The 11,390-nt window shown below is 40.3% G+C and overlaps 1 pseudogene; it reads left to right on the forward strand.

The window, feature by feature from the left end:
• Positions 1-1,560: 1,560 nt before the first annotated feature.
• On the forward strand, positions 1,561-4,291 carry LOC149230709 (subtilisin-like protease SBT1.7 pseudogene; annotated as a pseudogene).
• Positions 4,292-11,390: the final 7,099 nt, after the last annotated feature.

The following is an 11,390-nucleotide window of genomic DNA, read 5'->3' on the forward strand; positions in this document are numbered from 1 at the left end:
TGAATAAGAAAAGATAATGAGTTTAATGAGAATAACAGTGTCTGGAGTGAAGTCAACCTGTTTGATGGTGTTGACGCCAGATCCGTCTCCTTCAAGGATGGTGACGGAAGAGAAAATGAATAAATCATTTAATTGGAAGCTAATTTTATTAAAATGAATAAAAGTTCATTTGAAAAGCACTCCATCTACCCCAGAACCGAAGATCTCTAAATGTAGACGCTCCAAAACAATTCACGGTTAGTATCGAGGTATTTCATGAAATTATAATCCATAAAGACGAGCAGTCCACAACTAACCAAAGAACAGGAACATAAACAACAATTATTCGGCTCAAATGAAATAATGATGTACAACATAGATCTCCCTCCATCGGATCAACTCCTCCCGACAAATAACGGTGCTAGGTTGCCTATAACATAAAACCTCCGACGTATCCAACCAAGATGACCAACAACCCACCGCAGACCTTGGTAGTGGCAGGGGAAAATGAGGCGTTGGTGCTTTTGCTGGCTTTCGAGGCAGCGGGCTTTTGCCATGTTTGTCTTTAGCGGGCACGAGAGCTCATTTTCCTTTGCTAACAATCAAATATTAAAGAAGTGCAGTGTAAGGGGATGGTCAGTTTTCCATGTTAGGTCACAGGCACAGGGATTGATCAACTTTCAGCTTGATCCCCGGTTTCATTTGCCATGAACATTAGAGTTGCGGGGGCGGTAAACAAAATTTGAAATGGGTGCGGCGGGAACTGGTACTTGCATCAGATGGCTATGTCATTGGTGGGTCCCGCACCGGCTGCCGGAAAGGCGATAAAGGTGCCCGCCGGAGATAAACGCAGCGCCCCCATGACATACATAGCATACATAGCTGGCCAGCCTACATAAGGGCGTTTAATACCCAATGTATGGCTGGTTAGCTCTTGCCGAAGAAAATACCTATAAGCGAGACATTTCGTATAAATACCGCCGCAAATTAAAAAGTCTAAATTGAATTAATAAAATAAATATATAAAAATTCAAAAATAATAATATCAATAAAAAATTATAATAAAATAAAATAATCCTAAATATTTTGAACTTTTCCCACCTTATCCTTTGCTAAAACATGATCCGAACGCGAGCCCAATTTAATGTCCCACGGCTCTTCCCCCGTTAAGGTCGTGGAAATTTTATTGACTAAAAATGGCATCTAAAACCCCAGTATCCTCGAACACGACATATTGACTAAAAATGGCATCTAAAACCCTGTATCCATTAAAAACCAATGTAGTTGTTCTTCGACCAAATATTCCACATCATGTTTCTCTCACTTTCATGATGGGATAAAGAGATATCCCATCATCTCTTTATGTAAACGCGTTCTCATTTTCTTTTGTCAAGCAGGAAGCATGATTCAACAATATTTCTCAATTACATGGAATTTACATGGAATATTATACACGCTCTTTCCTATAAATTTTGGACATGCATCGCATGAATTCTCGGCAAGGAATGAGCTCCAGGGATTGAGTCCCTCTTTGTGCGTAATTTCATTGCTGTCATTTTGTATCATATCGCTGCTAGTGATATGGAGATTATTAAGGCTTGTAACTGCGCAATTGTTTTGGTGATCATTAGTTTAGTGTTGCCTTCACCGGCGTTGGCTACGTCTAGTGAGGATGAGGAGATCAAATCGTATATTGTTTACATGGATAAATCCATGAAACCCCATCATTTCAGCCTCCACCAACACTGGTACGCTTCAATGATAGACCGGGTTTCAGGATCCAAATCGGATCCCACTGCTATGCTATACATGTACGATACGGTGATGCATGGCTTTTCTGCCAAGCTGACCAGCACAGGCGTTCAAGCTATGCTGAATATGGATGGATGCTTGGCTGTATTGCCGGACTCTGTTGGTAGGCTTCATACTACTCGGACCCCGGATTTTCTGGGGTTGAGCTCTACTGATGGTCTATGGCCATTGTCGCATTACGGTGATGACGTCATCGTGGGCGTGGTGGATACAGGAATATGGCCCGAGAGCAAGAGCTTCAGCGATCATGGCCTAAGTACTCCCGCGCCCGCGAAATGGAAGGGAGAGTGTGAAGTGGGTTCCGACTTCAATGCGTCCCACTGTAATAAAAAACTCATTGGAGCCCGTTACTTTGTCAAAGGATATGAAGCCCAGTACGGTCGTGTCCACGGAAAAGACGATTACAGATCTCCTCGGGATGCCGAAGGACATGGTACGCACACTTCCTCTACTGCGGCCGGATCGGAGGTGCCTGCTTCCAGCTTTCTTGGTTTCGCCCCAGGGACGGCTAGAGGTATGGCTACCAAAGCTCGATTGGCCGTCTATAAAGTCTGTTGGGCGGTTGACTGCGTAACTTCAGATGTGCTTGCGGGAATGGAGGCGGCTGTTTCGGACGGAGTCGACATGCTATCCATATCGCTCGGCATAGTTAGTGATGCCGCTTATTATGATGATATTATAGCAATTGGAGCTCTGGGAGCGACTGAGAAGGGTGTTTTTGTCTCGTGTTCGGCCGGTAATTCAGGGCCTTATGAGATTTTCAACACGGCGCCATGGATAACCACCGTAGGCGCCACTGGCCAGCACCATCAACAGAGAGTTCCCGGCTCCCGTCGTGCTTGGCAACGGCAAAAGCTACATGGGCTTCGCCCTCAACAAAGACTTGTCTCTGGCCAACGAGCAATTGCCTTTGGTATACGGGAAAACAGCGTCGAGTAAGAAGTATGCAAACTTCTGCATTGATGGAAGCCTTCATCCCGATATGATCCGTGGAAAAATTGTACTCTGTGATCTTGGACAAGTCGATATTATAGAAAAGGGACTGGTCGTGCGACGAGCCGGCGGTGCGGGGATGATTCTGGTTAATCAGGATGAAGATGGAGACTATTCGCCGACCAGTCATAATCTGTTCCCGGCGACCATGGTGGGTCCCAAGGCCGGGGAATACATAAAAGCTTATATAAACACGAGCACAAATCCTATGGCAACTATTAAATTGGAGGGGCTGACTGTAATTGGTAAAGCACGAGCTCCGGTCGTAACAGCATTTTCGTCCAGAGGACCGAATACCGTCGTTCCGGAGATCCTTAAACCGGACCTGATTGCTCCGGGAGTCAACATATTGGCGGCGTGGACAGGGCACGTGGGGCCAACGTACACCGACAAGGAAAGAGTAGATTTCAACATAATCTCTGGGACTTCGATGTCTTGCCCTCATGTGACCGGCATCGCGGCGCTTATACGCGCTGCTCATCCGGCATGGACACCCGCTGCAATAAAATCGGCTCTCATGACATCTTCCGTGCTATTCGACAACCGCAAAAGCCCTATAAGCGACTCATTCACCGCTTTACCTGCAAATGCCTTTGCAATGGGCGCGGGTCATGTGAATCCCAATGCTGCCTTGGATCCCGGTCTCCTCTATGATCTTGGAATGGACGACTACGTTAGCTTTCTGTGTACCCTAAATTACACAGCAAAGCAAATTCATATTCTGACAAGGCAGGCAACATCCTGCCCCAAATTACTCTCCGCGCCAGGAGATCTCAACTACCCATCATTCTCCGTGGTGTTTAAGCCGCGTAGTTTGGTTCGTGTTACGAGGAGAACCGTGACGAACGTTGGAGGAGCACCGTCTGTATATGAAATGGCAGTCGAGAGCCCTGAAAACGTAAATATAACCGTGCAGCCAACGACGCTCGCCTTCGAAAAGCAAAACCAGAAGGCGACTTATACAGTGACATTTGAAAGCAAAATTGCAGCTGACCACAAACCTAAAGGACGCCAAGCGTTCGGTCAAATATTGTGGAAATGCGTGAAGGGCGGAACGCAAGTTGTTCGCAGTCCTGTGGCCATAGCCTGGACAGTGGAGTGATGAAGAATGAGTGGACTGGCCCAGGTGTTCGTCTGTGGGCCTCTAGTTTGAATAAAAGTAGAAGCCATCCATCCATGAAGATGTAACGCATTTTGTTTTGTTTTTACGCCGGTACAACGACACGACACCACGGGGTCTTCCAACTTCCAGTCATTGTAGGCTTACCTTACTCCACTGGACTGGCCCAGTTGTTCGTATGTGGCCCTCTAGTTTGAATAAAAGTAGAAGCCATCCATGAAGATGTAATGCATTTTGTTTTGTTTTTACGTCGGTACAACGACACGATACCGCGGGGTGTTCAACTTCCAATTATGATAGGCTTACCTCACTCTATTATCTTCTGCATGCTTATCTGTCAATTCCTATTCCCTGTAAAATGAAAATATCCTGTTGCCAGTAAAATAAAAATTGATACAGCAAATGTTTTCAAAGTTGTTAGACTATGCATTTCACTTCATGCAATTATTACGAACGCAAATGTGACTGTGCAAATATTAGAAATGTAAAGATGCGAGTTTGACAACTTTTTATACAGTTATATATGTGGGGTTTCTATTTTCAATCTCTCTCATAAAACTGAAACTACCTCGAATGAACCTTTTTATGTTATTTTCACTTTTAATTTTTCTTTGAACATGATAATTAAATTTCATACCCATCATTATTTATATTTTTTAAATAATATGAAAATATAATGTATTATTTTTTGGTAGGTAAGTACCCATTGGCACCATCAATCCAAAGTTTTCTTGGCGAAAATATAATTTATTATTATTTATATATAATTTGAGAATTAATTATATATAAGTGTTTTGGTCATCAAAACATTATTCGACAACAAGGTTTGAAGTAATGAAATACTTATTATGAGCTCCATGTCATATCTTAAAATTGAATTAGGCTAGAAAAGATAATAACATTTATGTCAATTACTCAAAATATTATACCATAAATAAAATATTTCAAACTAAGAGAAAAATAATATTTCAATAACCATTTTAAATAAAATATCAAAGAGAAAGAAATTAATGTGGACCACAACTAAAATATTTCAATATCTACAACTATGTTATATATAGAGAGAAGAGGGATTATTGACATACTATATATATGTGCATAGAGAGAAATTTTTTTTAGAATATGAGAGATATGTATTTGTTTGAACATTTTATATGAAACAATAACTGACAAAACCTCAATAACACAAGATGTGACCTCGTAAGCCCTATTGAGAGAAAATCCAAGGGGAAGGTGTTGTTGCTCTCTCTTTCTCTCTCTTTCTTTGAATGGAATTGGTGTAAATACAAGGGAGTCAAACTTGCGGCCAACTACTACATAACACAAACCCTCTCTATTTTTTCTTGCTCACCTACTCTACTCAACTATGGAACACAATGCACTGAACTAAGATATCTCTTTAGCCAATTTCATTGATTCACCTTCAATATGAGTTACAACTCAACCATTCTAGAGCCTTCATAGTTCTGACATGGCCAACCCATTTTCCATGAGGAACCATGGTTCAAGTGGCATCCTCTCAAATATGGTGGTCAATCATGATAGTTCAACCTCCTACAACCTCATATGTGATCTGATTGAGGTGATTCTTGTACAGTTGTAAAGATATCTATTATGGAATGTATTTCAATAAAAGGTGAGCGAAAAAAAGTAGTCATTTAAGGCTTCAAAAAAGCTCCTAAAGTTTTTCACCCCAAATTTTAAAACTGGAACAATAAGTAAAAATTACCCTATAAGTTGATTTCTCTAATTTGTCCACTATAAAATAATCAATTCCTTTATAGAGTTAATACATGGTGTGTGTGGTTGTATGTGTGTATATAGAACCAACATAGATGGATAGAGTTAATGCATGGTATGTGTGTATATAGAACCAGCATAGATACATATTAGCCTAGGACATATACTAGATGAAGCATAAAGAAAGATTAAATCTCTTAAGATATAAACATTTGTTTTTAAATGCAAAATTTCAAGAAAAAATTACATCTCTAAAAATTTGATCCCTCTTGATACTCAATTAATCTTGAATTAAAATATATATATAAAGTCTCTTAACACATATAACTACATAAAAACATTATATTTTATATTTCACATTTGTATATATAAAATAATTTTATAACTTTATAAATATTTATCACATTAATTAATTAATTTTTTTAATGATTATTAAAAGTTTTGAAATATCATGCTTATTGCATTCATTATTGTTATTTAAATTTCAGTAGCTGCTTTTAGGTGTCAATCTAGGAGGATGTTGAATTTGAAGGAGCTAATATACAAAATCTATCTTTTAAGGCACTTGAAAACCAATATTAACCCAAAATATATCATGAGGAAATATTAGTAATAAATAACTAATAAATATATATCAACTAATTTAATTTAATTTAAATTATTATTATTATTATTAAAATTAAAAAATCATATTTTTAAATAATAGTTATTATTATTATTAAAAAGTATTTATAAAAAATATAATTTGTGAATTTAAAGTAGTAGACATATATAAAAAAGCTCCATATTTGATAAGTATCCAAGTTTAAGATAGATTAAGATCTGCTACATTTATTTGTGAGGTTACAGTAAATGTAAGTTTATATCATATATTAGTATATAAGTGATTATATATAATAATGAAAACATTTTTTAATAAAAGATTTTGTAAATGTTTTAGTAATATAAAATTAGGAAAACGTTTATGTAATTTTAATTTTGAAGTTAGAAATTAGGTGAATCTAAAAAAAATTGAAGTTTGGTGAATTTTATGGTTATTGGCCACATCCAGGTCCATAATTCAAGCTCATAACTTCATGTTATAACTCAAACTTGTAATCTATCTTTGTAATTTCCAAATCCATGAAAACTTTTTTTACATTCATTGATGTGGATTTCCTGCTATTTTATAATTTACTTCATTTTAAAATTTATATATAACTATAGAAAATGTATATAGACAAACTTAACGAGGAACCTCATAAAAAAAATGTACTAAAATGGAACTAAATAATTACAAAGAAAAATTTGAATTTGAACCATGTGTCTTAAGTAATAGAGGTTTAAAGTAGAAAGTTGAAGTTTTCTAGAGATTTTTTTGAAGTGAGCTTATATTGCTAATGAACATCAATGTGTTAATATTTGACTCAAAGTATAATTCATATTTTAGATATTGAAAGAACTAGTATGTTTATATTGATAATAAGTATTAAAGTGCCAATATTTACCAGCACTAAAGTTTTACATGCATTTAAAGGGATTACATTTTTTTAAAGTGAAAGTTTTTCAATCATTTAAATACACCTTATGTACTAATTCCTTTATACTAATTAATAAAAGAAAATTGCAACTTATTGATTCCCCTCTGTGCTTCATACATTTAGAGTTAATATATGCTGGTTTAATTTCTTTTTAGATGTTGTCATATACATAATGTGTTTTAAAAAAATTAAAATATTTTAATTATATTAGTCATTTTAGTATTTTTAATTATCAATATTTCTTTTTTAATATCACATGTCTAGCATAGAAAAAATTAGAAATCTCCCTCATATTTTTTTTATTTTTTTTCTGAATCAGGCTATTCTATTATAGTACAAAAAATCAAAAAATTACATCAGTGTTACAACAGGGCCATGGCCCTGTAACTCCTGCTGAAAGATTGACAGTTTGCCCAAATTTATACATACCCAAAATTGAACAGGTACAAAAATTGGATGCTGAGCATGGACATGCTGTGACGGACTAACATAACGACACATGACATTACTTGATCAAGGACTGATAAACATATGGATCCTTATAGCCGACACATAGATTTTGAAATCCAGACTGAAACCGAACACATACAGATAACAAGGTACGAAAACAAAGTGTAGCTTTCCTTTCCAGGCTGCTGAGAGCGAACTGATTGGTTGAATTAATCATCTTCTGTGGTATAGGGCTCTTCCTCCACCTTGCCCCTAAATTGTTGGGAGTCATCCAAGTCAGAGAGAGGGACCACCGAGCTGGTATGGAGCCTCTGAGCCGGTTCGCTTGGGCCCGCAAGGGCAGCTTGAGTAGCTGGGGAGGAACTTTCCCTAGTAGGGCGTTGCAGATCAATTGTGGGCACCTGCATATCAATTATGGGCATAGTCCCTTGAGCCGGTGGAGGGTTTCCTTGAGTTGCTTCAGCTTGACCTCTGAGATTGCCACAATGCTCGACAGAAACATATATGATGAATGTGGAGTTTGCCAGTGTGCAAGGTATTCTATACCTGACTGTGGGATGCGCTGCATGTCCGCATTCTGGTATATTTCCGCTCCCAAGCGCGCTGCCACGTCCCGTTGCTCTACCATGGAAGCAATGCTGGTCAGATGTTACCTCGACAGAGGAAGAAGGAGAAATTGCGGTCCTCTGAGCTGAAGCCCGACCCCGAGAGCCTCGTCGTCGGCTGCTCATTCTGAGGCGCTCCCTCTGCATTGCTAAGTTTGCCACAGAGCAAGAATGTCCCTGCGCAATCCCCCACCTCACCAGAGAATGCTCCAACGCTGCAGCGGAGTGCCCAACAACTTCGAATGAATGCAAGAATGTGACAGAGGCTCCCGGCATATGAAGCGCCATCGCACAGATTTGCAGGAGGACAATAAAGGCAGACAAGACTGGTAATAACACCCGCGGAGGATCACCTGCATTCACCCATATGAAACAGGCTGCAGGGTACTGCGTGGCACGTCCGGGCTGACACATGCCCATGTGACGCACCACCTGTGGGCTGCGCTGCATATTAAACACCCGCATCCGGGAGGGAGAGATCTTTTTGCACCAAAGAGATGCAGTCCTTTTTGAGTTGGTCATCATCTACCATGTCCAGTGAACCTGAGAAGTATGGTATTTGCTGAGATACGCCCTGGTTAGCCATTCTGTCTGCTACCTGGTTTGTTGTTCTTCTTACATGCTGGAAGGTTATGCTTTGGGGATTTTTTAGCTTTTCCTCCAGTGATTCCATTCTACTGAGCAATCTCCAACTTGATGCGATCTTGACTGCGGTAGCCCCTACCTGTAATCTTTTAGCAGCGGCTATGAGAATGAAAGAGTCTCCTTCAACCTCAAGAGGGAAGAAGTGCTTTTGTTCTGCTATGCAAATCCCTTCCCAGAGTCCTTCCAATTCTGCTGCATTGTTGGTGTCTTTGCCAATTGATCCATAGTATATATGCAATAATGCTCCTGTGTGGCTTCTGAAGATTCCTCCAAATCCGGCAGGCCCAGGATTACCTTTGGCCGCCCCGTCAAAATTCAGCTTGTATGAGTTGGTAGCGGGTGGGGACCAGGATAACGGGGAGGTGGAGCTGATTGAGGGACGGGTGATGACCTTTGCTAAGGAGGAAAGGTCTAGATTCCATTCTTTCAATATATTGCGCTCCTGCTGAGATTCTGGCATGTCTGTATCATACCACGTCCTGATGGCTAAGGTTTCCTGAATGTTTTTTTTGAAGATAAGCCACAGAGCGTCTATTGACCGGTAGGTATTATTAAAGATTCTGTAGTTTCGCTCCTTCCAGAGAATCCAATACAAAAAGCCTGGAATAAGACTCCACAGAGAGTTGAGAAGCTGGCTTTTGAACGGGTTCTTAGTCCAATTCCTGATAGTTTCTGTTACATCCTCCATCCTTGCGTCCGATCTCATGTTGCATTTTTCAACTTTCTCCCAAAGTTGCTTAGCTAGCGGACATGTTTCCATTAAATGACTGATGGTCTCAGAGTTGAGATTGCAATTTGGGCATCTTGATGGCCCAATGAATCCCCGTTTTATCAAGTTGTCCCAGGTGAGTATGCGCCTTTTACTTAGAAGCCATAAGAAAGTTGAAATCTTGGGCCATAGACCTGGTAGCCAAACTTTTCCCCATATTTGATCCTTGTCTGCCTGGATGTCTGAATAGCGCAGTTGATGAGCTTCTTTAGTGGTAAATGTTCCTTTGGGTGTATGACCCCATCTTAGTCTGTCCTGCTGGTTGGAGTAGCGAATTCTTTTGTATGTGAGTTCCTGATCGATGTCAGAATGTGTTTCTCCCTGCCAGTCCATCTGCCAGAGGCTAGCTGGTTTCCAGATTTGGAAGTCATGATGCGTGGATTGTTGCCAGAATTGGTGGACACGGGTGAGGTTCGCCTGTTGCATATGAATTTGCCAAAGAGGCTTTTGAAATAAAGTTGCTAGTTTAGGGAGTTGCTGCCACGAATCCTCCCAGAACCTTGCTGTCGTGCCTGAGTGAATTTCCCAGAAGATGTGCTCTTGAATGAAATTGTTGTGAAGCTTTTCGGTGTTCCAGATGGGTGATCCTTGGGTTGTGGAGTTGATTCTTATGAGATCGTTCCATTGACTTCCCGGGGCATATTTTGCTTGCCATAATCTGGCCCATGGTGAATGAGGTTTGGAGATCCAGTTCCACCACATTCGTGCTCCCATTGTATTGTTGCTTTGGAGAGGATCCCTTAATCCTAGCCCTCCTTCTGATTTGATTTTACAGACTTCTTTCCAGTTAACAAGAGCCCATTTTCTATTCAGTCCAGAGGAGCCCCATAGGAAGTTGCGCTGAAGGTTACGTATGGCTTTAAGGACCCATTTTGGAGCTGCCGTGATGGAAAAAAGATACAACGGCATTGCTTGTAAGACCGATTTGATTAAGACGAGTCTGCCTGCCATATTTAGAGCACGGAAAGTCCATGATGAAAGCTTTGATTCTAATTTATCAAGGAGAGACCGCCAAGAAGCATGTTTGATGGCAGAGTCAGATAGGGGAGCCCCAAGGTATTTGGAAGGCAGATGGGATATGGTGAACCCCAGAATTCTGGCAATATTCCTTTGCGTAGTGGGGGGGGGGGGTGTTGAAGAAGAAGAGCTGAGATTTCGAGGCGTTTATGGTTGTGCCAGAGGCGTCGGAGAAGAGGGAGAGTAAAGATTTGAAGACAGAGGCTTCTTGCGAGGAAGGATGGCCGAATAACATGGTGTCATCAACAAACTGCTGATGAGACTGAGGATTGAGACCATGGATGGAGATACCTTTTAGAGCTTGGGAGGAAACAACGGATTTGAGAAGCCTGCTGAGCCCTTCTGCCATTAGAACAAAGAGAAAAGGTGAAAGTGGATCCCCCTGCCTAATGCCACGAGAGGGACGAAAAGGAGATGAGGGTGAACCATTCAGCAGGACAGAGAAGCTGGGAGAGGAGATAAGGTTCATGATCCATCTGGTCCAAGTTGCGCTAAAACCAAAAGCCAAAAGCATTTTGTGAATGTACTTCCAACTGAGTTTATCAAAGGCTTTAGAGAGATCTAGTTTTAGAATCATACCTGGTTTTTTGAGAAGCTTTAATGAGTGAATTACCTCATTTGATAGAATTATTCCATCCATGATCTGCCGACCTTCTACATATCCCGTCTGTTCTGGAGAGATGAGTAGTGGAAGGAGTGGTTTAAGCCTGTTCGCTATGACCTTTGAGATAAGTTTGTAG

The sequence above is a fragment of the Pinus tabuliformis genome, chromosome J (genome assembly GCF_031772625.1).
Source record: "Pinus tabuliformis cultivar Carrire ecotype Pingquan chromosome J, CPIR1, whole genome shotgun sequence".
Classification (NCBI taxonomy): Eukaryota; Viridiplantae; Streptophyta; class Pinopsida; order Pinales; family Pinaceae; genus Pinus; species Pinus tabuliformis.